General features: G+C 33.7%; 1 long non-coding RNA gene across 1 annotated transcript; it reads right to left on the bottom strand.

Annotated features, from left to right (window-relative positions):
* Positions 1-13507: 13507 nt before the first annotated feature.
* On the bottom strand, positions 13508-17687 carry LOC115993573. Its single transcript, XR_004093027.1, has 3 exons — positions 16960-17687; positions 15082-15127; positions 13508-13677 (listed from the first exon to the last, which is right to left on the bottom strand). It is a non-coding gene; the product is annotated as an uncharacterized LOC115993573 (long non-coding RNA).
* Positions 17688-23928: the final 6241 nt, after the last annotated feature.

Raw genomic sequence — 23928 nt, 5'->3', positions numbered from 1 at the left:
ACTAATCATAGAGTAGTTTGATTAACATGCACTAAATATATGTATGAGTAATAATACTCATGTCCCTCCCTATGGTGTGCGTGCATGTATCTTGTAACGTTATATAGGATGAGTTTTTATTTATTTAAAAAAAAAAAAAAAAAAACTCTTAATGTGGACTATAGCTCTTATGAGCGGGATGTTAGAGTTACAAGAACATCCTTGATAGCCACACCTAAGTAAGCATGGAAGTGAGGCCGCTTCCTTTAAGAATAGGGCTAGTTCTCTAAGTAGCTCATGGATGCTGGGATTAAGCACACAGTTGTAATGTGCTGGCTTAGAAGCTCTAAGTAGAGTACTAGTATATTATGTGTGTGATGTAATGTTTTGTATCCATAGAAAAAGTTATAGTTCAAGACTTAGATCACTATTAACTTTGGAACAATGTTGCTGAAACACTAAATGAGGGTTCAAGCCATTGGCACTCTCATTATGCATAATGTTCTACTTAACCCAGAAAAAATTGTTCTTATATATATATATATATATATTTACCTATTTATTTTTTATAAAAATAAATGGGGTATTGTTGGATATTTTTATAAAAAATATCATATTTATTTTAACACTCATTTATGTGAATTGAAGAAATCAATTATCCCTTAATGTTAGATATGTTGATTGCTAAATTTTGAAATTCAAATATAATTCAAAATTTGAATAGCTATTGTCAATGGTTTTAATTAGGAAATTTCTGAACATTAACGTGATATTAATACCATAATTGCCAGCATATTTGTTTTTATTACATATATATACTTTCCATTCTAAACGTTTTATATTCAAACGTTCTTATTTAAATATGACATAATAACATCATATATGGAAGATTTTCAGCACTTAAATGTATAGCTATTGCTGATTAATTTATGTTATAATAAGTTACCATATATACACAAATGTTTACTATTTGGTTTAATGGAAAGTGGTCAAATAGCTAGCAATTTTTTGTAACATATATTCAGAAAAAAAAACTTTTGAAAAGGTATTGTAATAATGGGCCATTAAATGCTTGGCATTATGATCCTTTCTTTTTTTTGTTCTCAACGTACAAAAGGTTTTGACCAATTTATATAATATATATATATATATATATATATATATATATATAAAGAAAGCTATTGATCACACATTGATTTCAATAATTTTATGACCATTTAAAGTTTTAAAAATAGCAAACGTTTTTATCTTTTGGCTAGGGACAAGCAACATGTCTGGCCCTATATATATGGAAAGAAATAAAAGTTTCAAATACACACATTTTATTTTTGAATTACAAAGCTGTAGACTTTTCAAAAACAATTTTTTATTGTCCTAAACATTTACCATCTATTGCTTCTTACTACTCACAAAAGTATTCTATCTTTTACAAAATTTTCTGGGAAAAGAAATTACTATAGAGAGCTTATATCCTAAAAGCAGTGTAGGCTCGCAAGGATAATCAGCAAAGGTGGCTGGGTTGTTGTATCCTGGGAACAACGTGCAGAAACTATTTGTCTAACTACATCGGCTATACCGTAGACGGTACAATTTGTCTCAAGACAGTGACATGGTCCATGCCTCATTTCCGCTACCTCTTTTTGGTAAAATCAAATTGTAATTTCTAAGGAAAATTCAGGTGTTATCTCTCCTTTATTTCCAACAGTAACTTTAGTGGGTCTTAACTTTTAAGGATACAGAAATGTGTTCATCCATCATGAAAAAACTATATCTAAGATTTGTTCTCACTCACATGTTCATGCATTTCAATATGATTTTGTGGAGATCCACACATCTTAGAATAGGTTGCATTGCATGTTATCAACTTATTTGGTTCATGATTAACCCTTTTGTGTCTTAGCTTGCTATTTTTAATTATGCGAACATTATGTGAATATATGGAGTTTATTTATATATATATATATATATATATATGTTGATGGCTTTATTTGAGATTTTATGATAGAATAAGTGAGCTTGGTTAGATTTTAGTTTCGGCAGGGTGAGTGCCTACCACATTAACTTAAACCCTTAACTTAATTTATACTATCTAGAGTAAGTTTGTAATATTTCCCTTTACTTCTTTTTAGGATGTAACTCAGAAATGAAACCATTTAATTCTTTTCGTCAATTTTATTTAATAACAAAGTGTTGTAATTTGTTTTCTTTTGACAAGTTATGTTAATTATCATTATTGATTAAATAAAATTTATCTTATAAGTTTTTCTAATCTTTCTGTAAGAGCTTCCACATTGGTGGAGCTATTTTTTAGCTATTTGGCACAACCAAGCTACTATATCTATTTTACCTTCTTACTTTATAAAACTTCCAACATCAGTGGTTTTATTTTAGTTTTCAACACAATAAAATAATATAAATAATACAATAAAATGACAAATATTTACTACAATAAAAAAATTCATTTATTTATTATTTCTTTATCTATTCTTCTATATCTCTCTTTTTCTCTCTTTTCAATCCACATCCAATCCTTACATTAGATCGGAAAACATTGCCCACAACAGCCACATCGAAAAACACCGCCCACAACAACCGCAAACAAAAGTATTGGATACATATGATTACTCGGCCACAACAGCCACAAACACTACCCATAACCACTAAGCTCAAGAACAGAGAAAGCATCAATGGGCTTGACAAACAAAATCCATCATGAACACAACCATTCCCAACCAATACTTCACTTAAATGCCATAACCACACACATAAAACACCAAAGACACAAGAACCCACAGCTCTTGAAGTAACCTTGTAAACAAAATACCCCCGAAAATTTCATCAATTTTGCCAAAATGCCTATAGATTGGAAAACACAAGCCCATTGCCACAAGCACAAACATAAGCCCACTGCCCACTACAGATCGAAAAACACAAACACAAACCCACATCAACACTGGACATGAGATAGCAGAGAAAGGGTGGAGCTCGAAGGTTTGGCCTTTAAGGTGGAGATCTAGAGAGGGAAAATGCGAGATAGAGACCCATGTTGGCACTGGGCATGAGATAGTAGAAAGAAAGGGGGGTGGGGTCGTGGAGGATGAAGAGAGCGGTCGCATTGGGCTAAGGCTTCGGTTGGCACTGCGCAGGGGCTTGGTCGATGGCAATGGGTAGAAACGAAGAGTGTGAGGACTGAGTAGAGAGGAGCAACGGGTAGAAATGGAAAAAAGGAGAGAAAAAGAAAAGAAAAGAAAAAAATAATATTAAAATATTTTGATCAGTGTGAACGCAACATAAAATAGCGTGTATATATATATATACCTTTAAGTTACAGTGCACAACTATCTTTGGCTATGCATTGTAGCTAAGAAGCCAAAATTTTTGGTTTTAGCTCCACCAATGCAGCCTTATTGTTGCAGTTGGTGGTGCTAAAAATAGAAATATAGTTTTTTAGCACCACCAATGTAAATGCTCTAAATCAATAAATTAATCAAGTGACTAATATATTGTAAATCTCTTAAATTAGGGTAATCATTATCAATAATAGAGTATTCTTCTTGAGATCAATGGCGGAGCCAAGGGGAAGAGGCAAGGTAGTCAATACCGTACCAGTACCGGCCGTACCGGCCGTACCGGTATGTATACCAATATTGAAACATCAACATTTCGTATCGGTTTAAATACCGGCCGTACCGGTCATGTATCAAACATATTGGACAATTTCGGATAATACCGGCCGGTACTAAAAAAAAGTTTTTTATTTTTTATTTTTTTTAAGTTTTGTAATTTTTGAATTTTTATTTGGGCAGAATGATAACTTATTTGCATTAACTTATTAGTATTATTTGTTTTCTTAGTATGCAATGGTAACTTTTAAGCTTTCTATTTTTTATATTGTGTGTGTGTGTGTGTGTTTTTTTTTTTCTTTTTCTTTTAATTGATACTAAAGTCTAAAACCATGAATAATTACTTATGAATTGAGGAAATGTTTTATGGTAAACTTTTATATTTATTATAATATATATATATATATATATATATAGACACACACACGCACACACACATACACACACACACACACACATACATACATATATATATATATATATATTTATAAATATAAAAAATAGCGTTAAACCTGAAACGGTATACCGATATTGACCGGTATCCGAAATATATCGTAACGCTGGCCAAACCAGTACAGCCTCCGGTTCAATATTGACTCCCTTGGGAAGAGGGCACACTACAAAAAAATAAAATAAAATCAAGCTATATTGAATTTTCTAGCTAAATTGCCATTGTTGGTCTCTGAAGCACTGAAAAAAACCTTCTTCTTTTCTTTTTTTTTTTTTTTTTTTTTTTTTTTTTTTGGTAGTGGCAGTTCCCTCCTTCACCCCCAACTCCCCAAAATATTGATCTATTCTATTATATTAGAAGCATTTTGCACTCTATGACACAAATCAATTTACTTCCCATTACGCAACCACATATTTCATCTTTTCCTAGACAAAAGATGGTGATTAGTGGGTCTCACAAAATAATTAAAAAAAAAATACATCAATATCTTTCATAGATATAACTTTTTTCATAAAAATGTTCACAATGGTTGAAGTAGTTGATTGTGTATGGTGGATACAAATAACACTCATGGACCCATAAGGCCACCATTCACAATCGACCACTTCAATAGTCTATAACATTATTGTGTCCAAAAGTCTAAAAACTCTTGAGTCTCCACTAACCTTTTTTTTTTCTTCCTACTCTTAACTTTTTTACAATTTCAAAAAATAAAAAATAAAAAATCTATAAACCCAGATTTTAACTACTTGGAATAATAGACAAATTATGAAATGATGAATTCTACATTTACAAGAAAAGTGTAGTGACAAGAGCTGGATTACAGTCAAAACCTCACAAAGTGGGATGGCATTCTCTCACTTGTTCTTTGCGGATGATTTGATCCTTTTCGCGAAGGCGAATCATGTGAATTGTTCCACAATAAGGGATGTGCTTGATAGCTTTTGTGCTCAATCGGGACAATCCATTAGCGAAAGTAAGTCAAGAGTTTATTTCTCTCCAAACATAGATGCGGATACAAGAGAATCGTTGTGTGACATTTTGGGGTTCCGGTCAACCCCAAACTTTGGAAAGTACCTTGGCTTTCCTATAAAGCATCGTGGAGGTAACAACTAGGACCTAAACTTCATTTTGGAAAGGGTCAAGCAGAAGTTGGCAGGGTGGAAAGCCAACCTATTATCCCTTGCTGGCAGAACGATACTCATTCAAGTCTCTACATCCGCCATTCCTGCTTATGTCATACAGTGCATGGCCTTGCCAAAGAAGTTGTTGGATGATATTGATAGATTTAATCGCAACTTCCTTTGGTGATCGTCAGAATCTTCAAGAAGAACTCACTGGGTGGGTTGGCAAAAAGTGACAAAATCTAAAGAGAAAAGGGGCTTTGGAATTCAATCCACTAGGGGAAGGAATCTAGCTCTTCTTGCTAAGCTTAATTGGAGATTTCAGACAGAAAAGGATGCCTTGTGGGAAAAGGTGTTAAGAAGCAAATATTGCACTAGCCGGAGGTTAAATGCTAGAAACAAGGACAAGCTCCCTTGTTCAAGAGTTTGGCAAGCTATTCAAAAGGGCAGTGAGGTCTTCAACAAGGGCATACTTTGGATTCCGGGGCGGAATAGCAATCTAAGGGTCTGTTTGGATATAGCTGAAAACTGAAAACACTGTAGCAAAATAATTTTTAAATGTGTGAATAGTACCGTGGGACTCATTTTTAATGAAAAAGTTGCTGAAAAGTAAGGTTTATAGATCCCGTGAACAGTGCATGGGACCCACTGGTGTGCCCTGTTCACACGGAAAAGTCAACAATCACAGCTCCAAAAAAAAAAAAGGCAAACGCAGGACTTGGGAAGTGCAAAATGCACTTCCCAAACATTTTGCACTTCCCAAATGCTCACTAAGTCTTTGGTATGATAAATGGGCTACAAAGGTCCCTTCAAGGGCTTTAATCCAAGGTCCTCTTGTTGAAGAAGAAGAGAAGCTAAGAGTAAAAGATGTATTTGGACTGCACGAATGGGATTGGTAAAAAAATCTCCTTCCAAATTCCTTGTGATATTCTCATGAAAGTTAATGCCATGCCTTGTTCTACGAGATCATCACTTGAGGAAGATAGGCTGATTTGGAATGGAGATAATCGAGGTGATTTTGAGCTTAAATCAGCTTATACAATTGCCACAAGGTGCAGCGAGGAGGAAGAGGATTTTATGGGTTATTGGGTTTGGAAGGTGGATTCTTTACCACGGATTAAGGCATTCATGTGGCAATGCTTGCATAATAGCATTGGTGTGGGGGATTGCCTTGTGACAAGGCACCTTAGTGAGTCTGATAGTTGCCCTCTTTGCCAAGGGGAAGCCGAGATAATCATACATAGGCTTAGGGATTGTGAGATAGCAAAAACTACTTGGAATAGGTTGGGAGTGCTGTCAAATAGCAGGTTCTTTGAGGATAATCTCCACATTTGGCTTGAAAAAAATTGTAAAGACAATAATTATAGAGGGGCCAATCAGCCACCATGGAGATTGTTTTTCCTTTTGTCATTTGGTTGCTGTGGAAACAAAGGAATAATGCTATGTTTAGAGGCCAACACATACGGGATGATGTTCACAGTGAAGCTGTATTCCTTGCTTTTGAATTTCTGCATTGTGCTTTAAATCCCAGTCTCTCAGGTAGCAAAAAAATTATATAGGTCAGATGGGAGAAGCCCTCGCCTAGCTGGGTTCGTCTAAACACCGATGGTTCAGCCTTAGGGAATCCGAGATGAGCTGGTTGCAGGAGAATCATTCGGAATGAGCATGGAGATTGGCTTGGAGGGTTCTCTAGGAGCATCGGGATTACTACTAGTTTTATTGCGGAGTTTTGGGCGCTTCGCGATGGCCTTAACATGTGTCTTAATATGCATTTTCTTGCTATTGATGTTCAGATTGATGCGAGAGCTATTGTTGATGCTGTTTGTAATTCTTCTTATGCTAATCGGGTGGTTATGCCTATTGTTGATGACTGCAGGCAACTGATTTCCCAACTACCCCAAGTCCGGATCGGGCATTGCTATCGTGAAGCAAATTATTGTGCTGATTTTTTAGCTAGAACAGGTGCCATGCAAGCTAGTAGTTTTATTATGTATCAAGACCCGCCTGTGGGTCTGATTGAGCTTATAAGATTGGACAAAGATGGAATGTGTTGTAACAGGGTTATCCTTGAACTTGCTGCTCTTCTTTAGTTTTCTTTAATGAATTTCCTCTTTACCAAAAAGAATTCTACATTATTTTTTAAAAGCATTCAAGGCAATGATGCACATATACAACTTTGCAAGTATATTTCTATATTCTTTAACATTTTTATATTGTGTCCGTTTTGGATTGAGCTTATTTTTGCTGAAACTGAAAACATTGTAGCAAAATAATTTTTAAATGTATGAATAGTGTCGTGGGACCTATTTTTAATGAAAAAGTTGCTGAAAAGTGAAATTTATGGGTCCATGAACAGTGCACGAGTGCACTGTTCACAATTGACTTGGTCAAATAGTGCAGATGGGAAAAAAAAAATCAGAAAACGCAACCCAAGATTCAGCGGAAAACGCTGAATCCAAACGGGCACATTGATTTACTTTCTCATTCTATCTTAAGGAATCAAATTACATTTTTAAATTTTATGTGTTTAAATTATTCTCTTAATTTTATTGTTATTAACTACGAATCAATTTATTTGTATTATTTATTTTAATTACATGAAATATTATTTTAGTTAATTGAGATTTTAGATACAATTACATTAATATATAATTCTTTATTTATTTTGTTATCAATATTTTTTAGAGTAATTTTACTTTCAATTTTATTTTATAATCTTTTCCTCTAACAGGGGATTAGAAATTCTAGCCCTACCATTATGTGAAATTCACGACCAATTGACCGAGGAACTCTTTTTCTCTATCCATTAAAGAGGAGAATCAAAAGAGGGCCCCTCAGGTCGCGATTCTCACCCCTACACCATTCGAATTACGCCAAGTCGTTCTTAGAGGGTTGACTTAACTAATAGTCCCTATCATTTTCTGTCATTTTATTTGAAGTGTCTCTTCCTTGAACTATGACAAGGCTAGGGCCGCTTCCTTGACAACCTGGACAACTTGTCTCAATCTGGAGCCCATCCAACGGGCTTAATAATTTGTCCAGCTAGTTGGAAAAGTCTAATCCAGCTTCTATTTGGGTTTAGTAAGTACTATTTTAGAATCAGTCTGAAATTCTGAATAGCATTACTGTTTAATTTAGCAAATAGCAACTTCTCGGCTTTCTTTGCAGGATAAGAACTTTGTTAGTATTATTAATTAGGGTTTTAAAAACGTTTGCCCTTATATGCTAGTAAACCATTTTAGAAATTATTTTTGTGAAAAAGTGATTAACTTTTATTTATTTATTTATAATTTTTTAATTTTTCATAAAAAATTTTCTAAAATTGAGGATTAATGTATGCCTTAATAGCATTAACCCAATCCACTTATTAATTAATAATAGCCACCGAGACTTCCTTAAATTTATGTGGAAAGCATGCGAAACTAAGAAAGAGTTTATGTGGAAAGCACGCGAAACTATGAAAGAGTAAATTGTATTGGTTAATAAAATACATTGGGAATTGGGAAGGAATGTTATGAAAACAACAAAACTCGATACAAACTTCTTTGGAGCAGGCTAGATAAGGTTTTAGTCTAATTTTGACCCAAAAAAAAACTATGTTAACCAAATTATTTCTAAAGAGTAAAGACTCTTATATCAAATTCAATACTTTATTTTTAAATTATTTTTTATGTATATATTTCTTATCTGCCTCTCCCCACTTATTATTTTTTCCTCTCTCTCTCTTTCTTAACTCAGAATCAAACCACTCAATGGGTTTGTCGTCGCTAATCTGGGTAGATTTAAGAGTTTGCTGCTGATTCTAAATCGTGTGAGAAACACACACAAACAGAGAGAGAGAGAGAGAGAGAGAGAGAGAGAGAGAGAGAGAGACTCAATGGAAAAGGAGAGAGTGAGTCAGATGTCAAATAAAAAATATAAAAAAAATTTTAAAAAAATTTCTTTTTACTCCGGTGATGAACAAGGGTTCGATAATTGTAGCATAGTACTATTAATTTTTTTTTTTTCTAATTTTTTGAGCCTAATGTAGGTGTTATATGCTCAGTTATGTATATAAATTTTTGGACAAAGTTAAGCTATAAAATTTGTTGTAGCCTAAAGTTACGACGGTACTCAATAAAATAAATATTACTACATATTTTGAAAATCTAACCGTTGAATTGTATATTTTTTATACTTTTAATACACATGTCAAATTTTATGTCAATTGGATATTATATACTATATGATCTATAAACTTATATTTTATGCAAAATTTTAAACTACAAAACTAGAAATTTAAACAATTTTTTATGGCATAGCTATTGATCTTTAATTTTCTAGAAATTTTGCAAACATAGAGGATATAAGAAGAAGATGTAATCAAATGATGAAATTCTCAAAATTCACCTCCAATAAAAAAATATTGAGTAAAATTGTAGCCTTAGGCTACAACCAATTTTGTAACTAAATTTTATCATAAATTTTTTGTTAAATTTAGCATCTAGTAAGCCAAATAAATTTAAGGCGTAAATGCACTTTTAGTCCCTATATTTTTCACTTTTTTCATTTTAGTCCCTACATTTTATTTTTATCACTTTTAGTCCCTAAACCAATTAATGCGTGACATTTAAGTCCTTACCATCAGCCAACTAACAGGAAAAGCTGAGGTGGCAGACGGAACACCCTATTAGCTAACAAGGAGTTGATGTAGCCCTGATGTGGCGATTAAAATATGCCACAATAGCATTTTAATTTTTTTTAAAAAAAGCCATGTCAAATAATTTAAACCAAAAAAGAAAATAAATTAAAAAACAAAACTTAAAATTATTTTTTTAATAAGAAAATAAGAACTTGTTCTTCGTTCTTCATGTTCTTCCCAAATCCAAGAAATAAACCCAGCACCCATAACCCAACCACCACGGGACTACCACAACCCAACCACCATCACAATCAATCCCACCCAATCAACCCACAAAATAAAAACCAGAAAAATAAAACCTAGAAAACCAGAAAAATGAAACGTAGAAGACCTAGAAACCTAGAAAAATAAAACTCAGAAAACCCAGAAAAATGAAACCCAGAAAACCCAGAAAAATAAAACCTAGAAAACCAGAAAATTAAACCCAGAAAACCAGAAAAATAAAACCCAAAAAACGCAGAAAAATGAAACCCAAAAAACCAGAAAAATAAAACCTAGAAATCCAAAAAAATAAAACCCAGAAAACCAATCAATCCCACCGTTGTTGGTGACGACGAAGGGTGAAAAATAAGGCTGATCAGTGGCAACGCATGTGGAGGAGAGGTCGGTGATTTCTGGGTTTTGTTTGTGTGATCTACAGCCCGATGAGGTGGCGGCAAGGTGGAGGAGAGGCCGGTGGTTTGGAGGTTAGCCGCATATTCTAGAGAGAGGAAGAGAGGCTAGAGTGAAAGTGAGAGTGAGAGTGAATGATGAAGGGAGGAGAGGCGGCTAGGTTAGAGAGGAAGAACTTAAAATTATTTTTTTAATTTATAGTTCTAAAGGAATAGCTATGTTAGAGCTGCTGGGTTTATTTCTTAGATTTGGGAAGAACATGAAGATCATGTTCTTATTTTCTTATTAAAAAAATAATTTTAAGTTTTGTTTTTTAATTTATTTTCTTTTTTGGTTTAAATTATCTGACATGGCTTTTAAAAAAAAAAAAAATTAAAATGTTGGCATATTTTAATTGCCACATCAGTGCCACATCAACGCCACGTTAGCTAATAGGGTGTTCCGTCTACCACCTCAGTTTTTCCTATTAATTGACTGACGGTAAAGACTTAGATGTCACGCGTTAATTGGTTTAGGGACTAAAAGTGATAAAAATAAAATGTATGGATTAAAATGGAAAAAGTGCAAAATATAAGAACTAAAAGTGCATTTACGCCTAAATTAAAATGCTCCAAAGCCCAACCTCTATGAACTTTTTTTTTTTTTTTGGGAGAAACAACCTCTATTAACTAAAATGCCCTACTCGGTATCATTTTATAAATACTTTTTTTTTCTCTATTATTTTATGGGGTTCTTTTTATTTTATCTTATATTTTTTGCCTGCCTGAATAAGTGCCATCAATAATTGTCGTAATAGCAATGTTAAGGATATACAAATTTTTCTCTGCAAAAAAAAAGGACATACAAATTTTTGCACTTTTTTTTCTACAACTTGTTGAAATGTTTTTATCTTCTCTTTTTAGTTAGACCGATCGAAAGAGCTTGTTGAAGCATAATTATATTATAATTGATTTAACATCAGTTTTACATAAGCCTACCGCTTATTTCTCACTAAAAAAAAAAAAAAAAAGCCTACCACTCACATCTCTTTTACTATACATTAATCACAATATGTTGTGAAATTTTTCAGGTCGAAGATCTAGGTTTTTGTACTCATAGTCATAGTAAACTCAACATTTCTAGTAGTCACCCTTGGTGATCATCCAAACTCTGCGATGACATAAAAACATTAAGAAAAAAAAATAAAGTTAGCACATTTCTTTTACAACTTATTGAAGTGTGTATTTTTTTTTTTTTTAGTAATAGAATTTGTTGAAGAATTAAGTTGTAATTGATGTAATATTACTTTCACATAAATTTACCGTTCACATTTTTTTTTTTTACTAATCACAATAGGCTATTAAATTTTGGACAAAGTTTAGTGACAAAATTAGTTGTAGTCTTAGACTACAATCTTACTTAATATATTTTTATTAGTAGTGAATTTTGACAAATCCATCATTAAATTACATCTTCTTCTTATATGCTCCATGCTTGCAAAAGTTTTAGAAAATTAAAAATTAATAACTATGTCATCGATAAATTATTTTAATTGCAAGTTTTTGTAGTTTAAAATTATGCATAAAATATAAGTTTATAAATTATATAGTAAATAATATCTGATTGACACAAATTTTGATGTGTACTAAGAGTACAAAGAATATGCAATTCAATGGTTAGATTTTCAAAATATGTAATAATGTTTATATTATTAAATAAGGTTGTAGCCTTATTGAGTAAGGTTGTAGCCTAAGGCTACAACCAATTTTGTAGCTAAACTTTATTCTTAAATTTTGGAATTAAAAATAAAAATTTTTGAACTCAAAGTTCATGTAAACATGGTCTCAAAAAAATAGTTCTTGTAAACTCAACTTTTCCTAAAGTGACACTTGGTGATTGGCCAAAATGGCCAAATATCATTGTTGGCCAAAATATGTAGTGAGCTACCACCGTTTTAGAACTATATAGTAATCTACCACTATTTTGAAACTCGAATTCCTCACACTCAAGTTTTCCATGAAACCCGAGTTCCATTAAAAATTGCCTCCTTGCACTACAAAAAAATGGGGCTATCCCAGCGTTTTCAAAACCGCTGGGATAGCCCTAAAAAGCGCTGGGATAGGGTCAAAATTCCTATCCCGGCGTTTTTTTTCCCGGCGCTTCAAACCGCTGGCTTTTGAGTGTGGGGATAGGGTCACGCGGACCTGTACCAGCGCTTTTCGAAAGCGCTGGGATAGGTCCCGGCGCTTTCAAACCCTGTTCCGGCGTTTTTACTTGTGTTGGGACAGCCTTTTATGAAAATGTGAATATAACCTATATCAGCGTTTTTACTACTTGTGCCAGCGCTTTTGAAAGCGCTGGCATAGGTTGTACCTATGCCAGCGCTTTTGAAAGCGCTGGCATAGGTTGTACCTATGCCAGCGCTTCTAAAAGCGCTGGTATAGGTCATGGATGAATAAAATTTAAAAGGCCTATACCAGCGCTTTCAAAAGCGCTGGCATAGGCGGTACCTATTCCAGCGCTCTCAAAAGCGCTGGGATAGGTCATTTTTAATAAAAAAAAATTCCAAACCCTATTCCAGCGGTTTTCAAAGCGCTGGGATAGGTCTTTTTTTTTTTTTTTTTAATTTTATATTTTTTGAGCACCTGTAATGTACCTACAATACATATTTTCCAATACCTATTTTATAGCAACGGTAATGAACTACAATTCATATTTTCCAATAGCAAATACAATAACACATTAAACCAAGAAACTAAATATATTTAATTACACCATATCTATAATTACATCCCAAATGTCTAGAATGTTATATATACACAAAATGAAACATCCCAAGTGTCTAGGATGTTATGAGGCGCACCTACACTACAATTTCACCATTGCACATTGAGTTTCAAAAATATAAGTCACAAAACAAACAATACTCCTAATAGAAAATACTCCACCTTGTCTCTCCAACAACCACCCACCACAGCATACTATATGTATTTACTTAGACAAAATACAAGAAATTGACAACAATATGTTAACATTCACAAAACAAACAACACTCCCAATATATTCCACCTTTTCTCTCCATGCAAGCCACCTGCTTGCTCCTAAACAACAACCCACCACATTATTTTACAATTTAAGGGAATTAAGAAGTAGATCTTACTCACCCTTTAGCAATCCCAGTGTTTGCCCATGGAAAGAAGAATGTAAACTTCAAACAAGCTGCCACTCCTGCAAAAGAGAAATGACCATTGCTCACTACTATGATAACTTAAATGACGTAAATTAATCCAACTAGCTTTTAACCTGCGTAATGCGCAAGATCATTTTATGTATTAATGAGCTTACTTTCAATATAAACTTAGTTCTCATGCTTCCACTACATGCATTCAAACCTAAATAATGGTAGCATATTTAAACATATAGTATCCAATATCCCCTAAAATTTTTAAACATCTCTTCAAATCACTTCATGTGTACTTCCCTCATTCCAAATGCACCACATCAAACACAGTGGGACAATTGTGCAACAAAGCTACCCTTTCCTTTTCCAACCCACCCCTTTCCAACATTCCATAAGGCACAACATGGTTTTGGGCATGAAACAAAACGTGCAAAACAAAGCAAACACCAATAATCTCTATAATTTCAATAGAGAAATAAAAGCAAATCACTAATTTTAAGAAATAGAGAGAAATAAATTGTAATTTATTAAAAAACCTACCCAACCTAGGGTAAAGTTTCTATATGTCACACACAATTAATAGAACTTCAAACACACAAATTCATAATTATCAAATAATTGATGCTAAGATGAACACATGTCATTCCAATAATCCAAACTCATAGGGAATCCTAAAAACAAATGTGGATAAACATAAACTCACTTATGTATTTTCACCTTAATTAAATTGTAGTTCAAGCTTTCCAAATTTTTGTGATGGAAGAAGGGAAATTTATCATACAATTTCATAACACAAAAACCATTATATGAGACTTCTGTGTCTAACTTATAAGCAAAGACTAAAGAGTCCTAGGTTTAGTAGTAAAAAGTTTAATGTTTTGTTTAGTTCAAATGATTTTAAATACTTAAGTGAATATAATTCCAATAATATCATAGAAATAGAAGAAGTCCAATAATATTCTTCAAGAGATAGTTAATTTAAAATTTTGAACACATATAGTAATTTGAAATTTTGAACACATATAGTATAAGCGTTCATTCATAAATTCTAAATAATTTAAACTATAAGCTTCAGCAATTCCTAATTGGAAAATATAATGGATCAAGTATTGTCATTATAAAAAAAAATTAAACTAAAATAACACAATGATGATAGTACAAGAGTGCTAAACTTTATTCAAGACGTATTATGCTGGCCATTATTGGTTTATAACTTTTATAAGTCACATGGCATTTATGTGACACACCTCTATTAATTATTGTTAATAGCATATGGATTAAAAAAAAAGGTTTGTAATTAAACCAATCTTCTTCTTTTTGGTTAAATAATTTAACCAATCTTAAAGCACAAGGTATGTGATTAAAACAATAGAGGTGAGAGAGTAGTTGTTGAATTATAGTTCATGCAAGTTGAGTAGTGAAGATTTCAATGTAGGGGATTTGCTACTCACAGTCACTTTTGGGCTCCCCGAACCTCTATCTGAGGATTGTGCAAGACTCTCAATATCCAACACAACCGTTACTGTTTTATCTATGGCTGTAATGTCAGTCTGCAGAGTTAATCAAATATATGTATGTATTAGAGGTAAAAATAAATTGTCAATAAGAACTAGCTAGTAATCTGATACTCATACTGTCATGATTTATTCTATTCAACAACCAGTAGGTTACAAGTTCTCTTTCTAAATCTTTATCTATATCTTAAGAGAATAGCATATCAATTTTAACAAATTAAAAAACATAAAAACAAAATTTAAATCATTGTGGGAAAGGGAAGCTTTAGCCTGAACCCTCAACAGCTCATTATGAATCCAAAAGACAAGATAAGGCCACAACACACAAACACACATGCTAAAAAATTTCACCCCTTAATTTGAACCACCTCTGAAGTATAGGGTTTAAAATGTAATTTGCTCTAAGATTTATTGATATTTGTTGCCTATTTATTTCTCAATATGATAGACCACTTTTCTATAGTCTTTAGAAGTGACTGCAGTCACTTCTAAAGACTGCTTTAAACTATACTAATAATGGCTGTAATCACAAGAAATTCATTAATCTGAAACAATTTGGTGAAATAATTATTATGTATCATTAAAGGTAATGTATGAAACACAACCAACTTAACTAAACTAAGTCTTATACCAATTAATTAATTTAGGATAATCCTTTAATTAAAATGAAAGAAAATAGTATATTCTAAATGACATTTAATCATTAAAAAAAAAAAGTGGAGTGGCATTTCAAGTATATGCTTTTCTTTTTATCTTAATCAAAGAAGTATCTTAAATAAATGTTATGTTCACTCCACTTTGAATGATATTTAATACCCCTTAAGCATACTAGATTTTTAAGGCTGCAGCAAGAAAAGCGAATGACAAAGAGAAAGATTAGTGACTTGTGATTTATCCACTAAAATTGGGGGGGGGGGGAAGAGAGAGAGAGAAATACGTCAGAAAAAAGAATGATAATTTAAAATAGCTAGGTTGCCATTAATAGATCGGTAAGAGTTCGTGAAGTAAAGCATTTCAAGCATCTACACAATTTATAGACATGAAAAATTATAGTACTAGAACCAAAACAACCACCACCACAACATAACAATAATTTTATTTTTTTTGGATAGGTAACAACTTGACAATCAAAATTTAGATCTGATATGAAATCAAAAATCAGCATGAGTACCAAAGAGATTACAATAGATTCAGTAATATCACCCAATCAGACAGAAGGGCATACGGCAAATTTTCTAAGAAGAATGCCCGTGGTACAAAAAAGAAGCTTTGTTTTTTCACTCCTGAGATCACAAAATTAAAGCAAATATAAGTGATACAGTTGACATATATATATATATATATATATATAACGTGAAAGGTACATTTTAATTGGCACTGCTAACATGATTACTACTTCAGTTTAGTCCTAAGTATACTGATGGTGATCAGTAACTCTCTCTGCTAGTTTATATACCCACACCAAACAAAACATCAAACACTTGATTCTATATACTATAAAGAACATCTCAACCTAACACGTCAACATCAGATTACTAACAAAAGAAAAACCCAAAAAGAAAGACACATAAGGCAGGATTTGAAATTACAACTGAACTCCAAAACTGTATGTCTTTGAAAAAGATTTAAGATAAGTGAAATGGATTGTGTCAAACTATAGAATATTGAGAAAATAACAATAAAATGCAGTCAAAGCAATATAAGATGATGCCTCTGATATTATAAGCACCATTAAAAAACAATTAGTGGAGCAGGCATATAAACACCTTGCACTATCAAGACGGACTTGATAACCAACCAAAGAACCATCCTAACCTGGTGAAGGTTCACAACACTCATCAGCAACTCTTTCAGCCACAGAAATAGCCTACAATACAACATAGCAAATATAAACTACAGTTGCCAAGTAAGAAATAAAAGCCTGCCCTGTGTTTCAGTATAAAGCAATCTCAAAATTAAAATTATTTGCAGAAAATTATGCAACAATCTATCTCCTAATGATTAACATAGCAGTCTTATAACATAGTATCAACCAGTCCAGATTAAATATGTTTTTCGAGGATTAATAACAATAATCACACAAAGGATGGTTAACAAACAATGAGGATAATAAGTTAAATAGAGATAATATGTTTCCACCAGTGCATTTGCAGCTGTCATATTGCCTCATAATGCCCCTAAACAAGGCTCAAATAGATCTGCAAGGTAGAGCCAAGCAACCAAAGCCACCATCAAGACAATATTTGCAAGGGAAAATGACTACCAACTACACGATTTCAAGCAACAGGGTAATGATTTTAAGTGTAATAATCAGATAGATGAAATATTTTAAGTTATACCAATTTCCTTATATCAGAGAATCGAAATTAAAAAAAAAAAAAAATGTACAGAGGCAGATTAACGATTTTTGATGTAAACCTTAGAGAAAATTTTTGTTAGCACTACTGCCACCTACAGTTCCTCCAAAATAGAGCAAACTTTAACCAAAATAAAAAATAAAAAGCCACAAAATGAACTAAACTTTAACCAAAACCAAAACTAAAACCCACACAATCAACCAATAGTTACACAAAAATATACACATAATCCAAACCAAACTTCAACCAAAATCAAAAATAAAAAACCAGAAATTTAACAACAAATATATATACAAATATTGCTACAAAATAGAAATGAGAGCTAGAGAGACTTACCTTGCTTTGTACAGAGGTAGATTAACGATTTCTAATGTAAACCTTAGAGAAAATTTTTGTTAGCACTACTGCCACCTACAGTTCCTCCAAAATAAAGCAAACTTTAACCAAAATCAAAAATAAAAAGCCACAAAATGAACTAAACTTTAACCAAAACCAAAATTAAAACCCATACAATCAACCAACAGTTACACAAAAATATACACATAACCCAAACCAAACTTCAACCAAAATCAAAAATAAAAAACCAGAAATTTAACAACAAATATATATACAAATATTGCTACAAAATAGAAATGAGAGCTAGAGAGACTTACCTTGCTTTGTACAGAGGCAGATTAACGATTTCTGATGTAAACCTTAGAGAAAATTTTTGTTAGCACTACTGCCACCTACATTTCCTCCAAAATAAAGCAAACTTTAACCAAAATCAAAAATGAAAAGCCACAAAATGAACTAAACTTTAACCAAAACCAAAATTAAAACCCATACAATCAACCAACAGTTACACAAAAATATACACATAACCCAAACCAAACTTCAACCAAAATCAAAAATAAAAAACCAGAAATTTAACAAAAATATATATATACAAATATTGCTACAAAATAGAAATGAGAGCTAGAGAGACTTACCTTGCTTTGGGTAGGGTTTGTGGTTTTGGGTAATATTTTTGTGTTTGAAATTTTGGAAAAAAAATGGTGGGTTTTGAGTAAAGAAGAAGAGAGGAGGAGGGGAAATGGGTTAAGGAAGAGAGAGAGGGAGAGGAAGAGGGAGAGAAAATGTGGTGAGAGGAAAACATCTGAAGCAAAGAAGAGGGAGACCAAAAACGAGAGGCCAAAGTTGTGGTGGGAAGGTGAAAAAAATAAGTGGGAAGTCTGAAAATTTTTAAGTGGTACGAGGGACCTGTCCCAGCGTTTTGGAGAGGCCTGTCCCAGCGTTTTTAAAAGCGCTGGGACAGGCCTCTTTTCATAAGGGAACGGAGAGCCCTGTCCCAGCGCTTTTAAAAGCACTGGGACAGCTCATTCTCCGTACGAAAATGGAGAGACCTGTCCCAGCGCTTTTAAAAGCGCTGGGACAGCTCAATCTTATAAGGGAATGAGAAAGACCTATCCCAGCGCTTTTAAAAGCGCTGGGACAGCTCATTCTCCATACGGAAATGGAGAGACCTGTCCCAGCGCTTTTAAAAGCGCTGGGACAGGTCATTCTTATAGGATATGAGAAAGACCTGTCCCAGCGCTTTTATAAGCGCTGGGACAGGTCTCTCCATTTCCGTATGGAGAATGAGCTGTCCTAGCGCTTTTAAAAGCGCTGGGACAGGTCTTTCTCATTCTCCATAATGGAAATCAGTAACCCTATCCCAGCGCTTTTGGGCTTCCTATACCAGCGTTTTTGAAAAACGCCGCTATAGTCCTCCTATGGCAGCGCTTTGTAAAGCGCCGACAAAAAGCGCTGGTATAGGCTTATCTATTACGGCGGTTTGTAAAAACGCCGGGAAAAAAACGCTGGGACAGGACGATTTTTTTGTAGTGTTGGCAATGGCTGAGCTGGACTTTTTTAATTTTGAAATACCTATCAGATAGCATACGCAACATCTTCCACAACAGCAGCCTTTAATCCTAGGACGCTTGCTCTAAAGACTACTTAACCTTAACCTTAATTCTCTCGTAACTTTAGAATCTTCAAGTCCCCTCATGCTTCCTCTAAAGAGTCTTTTGAGGAAGACTGTGTAGCTCGGTTTCCACAATAACCTCCATCGCAATCTCCTCCTTAATTTTATCAATAATAATTTTGTGTGCAATTTTACATAAAATATTTTCTCCATTACACATTAATATTATTAGAACACTCAATTCAACACCGTCATTGGTCTAAGCATAAAGATTGGTCTCGCTAACTTGGATCCAACGTCAAACAAAACCGAATGCTAGTCTATGATAAAGATTGTCCATCTTCTGTATAATTGCTTTGCGTGTATGAAGGTTTGCTTTGCATGTTCGTACCGTTGGTGGACTAAGAATTTTCTATGACAATTTTTGGTTTGTAAGACGCTCCCCATTGGTCAATGAATACTCGAAAAACTGCTTCAAATTAAGCATGGTCAAGTGCCTGTGCTCTGCATGACAGGGGTAGGGCAAGGCCAACTCAATGAATTTGGGGCCCCTAGGCGAAAGCTTTAAACAGGGCCTTTTATTATATCTAATTATAAATTCATATATTTTTTTCAATTAAAATTTATTTTTCTTGCTTTTTGAGAGGCAAAATTACTAATTAAATTTTTGCATTCAAGTTCCGCTAACATTTCCTTCTCAATTGATAATATTGCTAATCCACTTAATTTTTCTTGTGACATAGTTGATCTTAAATAAGATTTTTTTTTATTTTAATTTTGAAAAACTTCTTTCTGCGAAAGCAACTGTAATAGGTATAGTTAGTAATATTCTGACAGCAATACATGCATTTGGAAAAAATTCTAGCCTCTTTATATAATTTAGTACATTAATTAGAGAGTTTTCATTTATTTGCAAAACTTCTTTTAAAACTTTGATGTGTGAGAAAACATTCAAGATTAAGACAATTTTTTTTCAAACTATCCTCATCTAGTGATTTTAGTTTTTCAAAATTAAATAAAAGACCAAAAATATTTTCATATATTTGAAATTGTTCAAACCTACTTTCAATTGAAGAAATAGCTTGATCTACTATATATAAAAAATAATTAATTCTAAAATATTCTTTAGCGGATTGTGTTGTCTCATCATTGACATTCTCATCAAACTGTTTCTTCCTACGAATTATATGTTTTTCACGAAATAGAGGCTCTATTTCCATTTTGGTTGCAATTTTCATAGCAGATGTAAATCCATCTTCTCTATTTTTTTTTTAAAAAGACATGAGACCTTTTAATTGATCTATAGCAACATCAATATGCATGTTTTTCGATTGTAAATTTTTACTAACAGAGTTAACAGCAAATAATATGTCATAACAAATAGTCATTGCTAGCAAAAACTCAAAACTTTCAATCTCATATGTTGCTAAACAATCAGCTTCACTTTTTGTTTTAGGATCTTCACTTGTTTTTGCCAACTGTAACAAAGCATCTCTTATTTCCAGAACTTGAAATTTTATTGCTTTCACACTTTCAATTCGACTTTCCCAACGTGTTTGTGACAATGGCTTAAGAGTTAAACCTGTCAAATTATCTTGTAAAATTTTCCATCGCTTTGTAGAAGAAGAAAATAGTGTGTATATACATTGTACTACTCCAAAAAAAGATATAGCTTTAGGACAAGAATTAGCCATATCACATAAGACAAGGTTGAGATTATGACAACCACATGGTGTGTAAAATGATTTAGGATTTATATCAAGAATTCTTTTTTGTACCCCTTGTTTTTTCCCTTTCATATTAGACCCATTATCATATCCTTGTCCACGTACATCATTAATATCAAGTTCAAGATTTTTTATTGCATTTATAATTTCATTGAAAAGACCTTTTCCAGAAGTATCATCTACCTTTGTATCATTTGTAACTTAGATGAGCATCTCTATGCACAACTAAGCAAGTGAGATTTGTGGCTCGTGTTTGTGATGAGTATGATTAAGTTGTCTCTTAAACTTAACACTCATATCACTCTTTTTGACAGGAAGAACTAAAAAATCCTAAGAGAAAAGCATAAATAATCATCTCACCACTGTTGCCTGCCAATCATAATATGACACTTGTATGCTTCGGCATAGCAAAAGCGCAGTGTCAATGACATTTGTGTGCTTAGGCATAGCAAAATTTGAATGTCAAATATCATTAGGTAATTCTTTTCTCTCTCTAATAAGCCCATGCATGATATGTTTAAAAGAAAAATATGCAAAGAAAAATCAAAAGCAAAAAGATCAAAAATACTTTAAATATGATTGCAAGCGTGTATTCTAGGAGATGTGGGAGTTATAGGATGTACCTCAAAGGTGATAGTCCCCATCAAGCAGTTATGATTGTGTGTGAGTTAAAGATTTTCTCACATCTCAAATCGTCATAACATGCATACACTTATGCAATCTTGCAATATTTTTTTCACACACAACACACAATATTCTTTGCTATTCTTGATACATGTGCAAGTAACAATGTGATTTGGCCATCACGAGGTTTTACATGTATTAATGTATGTTCACTAAACTGTCTTGACTTGTTTTTTGAAATATAAAATTGGTTAGACTTGTTTAGTGCGTGTGTGTGTGTTTTTGAAGATCCATGTGCTTAAATTTTCATTTGAGAGATAATTTTGAAAGCTTAATATGTTGATTGGATCATTCGTTGAGTTGCATGTTGGATTGCATTCATGTCTATGTTTTTCACATCTCGAAAAACTATTTTTTTTAAAGCTGGCTCAACACCTCCTCAATACCTCCTCGATAGCTGCCTATCTGTCGAGCTTCCTAAAGCTTTTTCTTATCGTAATCTCACCTGCACCTTGATACCTGGTGGATCGATTGAGATTGGGTCTGTATGCTCGATAGCTTTAAGACACCTGGTGGATTAATCGAGCTTCTGCTCTTAATTCTGATGAGTTGATCCTCGATACCTCCTCAACACCTTAGCTGTCGACGAGCATTTCCTCAACACCTCCTTGACAGATCGCTCGATACCTGCATCTGTCGAGATTTATTGGCTTTCCTATATAAGGCCTCTGCGCGATCCAGTTTTCATTTCCATCGATCTCTCTCTCAATACTTCTCTGTTTCTCTCCTAAAAACATTCCAATCTCACTCCAATCTTGGTTCTCAAGGATTTTACAAGGTTTTTCAAGTTTTTCTTTACTTGATAAGCTTCTAATCCTTTCTCATTCATGCATTTCATGTTTTGAAACCTAGGATTTGGGGTTTTTGAAAATTTTTGGGGTTTTTCAAAATTGATGAGCTTTCATTGAAATTTTGGGTTGTGTTTTCACTTAAATGTGTTTAAAACCTCATACATTGCATCACATTAGCATTATAATGGTATTGCCATGCATTTAGATGTGTATTATATGTTTGTGTGCTGATAGGTTTGGATTGGGCTGAGCCCATGATGCAATTTCCTTTGCATGTCACATGTTCATGCATTTCTCATGCATACGTACTTCTTTTCAATATATTTGATATATTTAAAACTATTTGGGACTTTTATGATTGTCATTCTTTCTCTCCCTCTCTATTAGTTTACGTTAGTCGTTTCTATGGCACCTAAACGTAAATCCACTCCAGCCCGGAACCCTCTACGTTCCGGTGCTTCTTCTTCGTCTGATCCTACCCTATCTCATATCCGGTTCCATGATGATGATGCCTTTAAGGCATTTTCGAAGAACTTTTCTAGATAAGGCATTCATTCGGAACGCCAAGTCACCTTGACGAATTTTGCAGACACCGACCTTCCCTCTGTCATTCACAATAGGGGATGGGAGTCACTGTGTGACGTCCCAGTCACCTGTCCTCTCGTGCTTATCCAGGAGTTTTACTCCAACATGCAGGGGATTGATCGGTCAGTACCTCTTTTCTTCACTTGCGCTTGAGGTACGCGCATTCCTATCACACCGCAGTTGGTTGCAGATGTACTTCGGGTCCCTAGGATAGAGTTTCCTGACTATCCTAGTTGTGAGCATCTGAGGACTGTGTCCAGGGATGAGCTCATGTCTGCTTTCTGTGAGCGCCCTACTACTTGGGGTGAGCGTCTTTTTACACCATGTCAACCTTTTGCTAAAGGTCCTAGATTCATGAACATGGTGATGAATTTTGTTTTGCACCCTCTTTTTCACTATAACTCCATCACAGAGCCTCGTGCTCAATTTTTGTTGTCTCTTCTTGAGCATCTTACCATAGACTTTCCTTCTCATTTCATTTTGTCTATTATAGATGTTCATCTAGATTTGGCGTCCTGTGATAAGCTCATCTTTCCTTCCGCTATCACGAGGATTCTAAGCCATTTTTCCATTCCTTTTCCCTCTTCCAACCATTTTACCGTCATGTGTGCCATAGATTACTCTACCGTTAAACGTAGCGAGGCCCAGCTTCAATTGCGACAGTCAGATTTAGCAGCTCCTTCCTCCCGTTC

This window comes from Quercus lobata, chromosome 6 (assembly GCF_001633185.2).
Source record: "Quercus lobata isolate SW786 chromosome 6, ValleyOak3.0 Primary Assembly, whole genome shotgun sequence".
NCBI classification, from domain to species: domain Eukaryota; kingdom Viridiplantae; phylum Streptophyta; class Magnoliopsida; order Fagales; family Fagaceae; genus Quercus; species Quercus lobata.
This window is presented reverse-complemented; position numbering and strand designations above follow the sequence as displayed.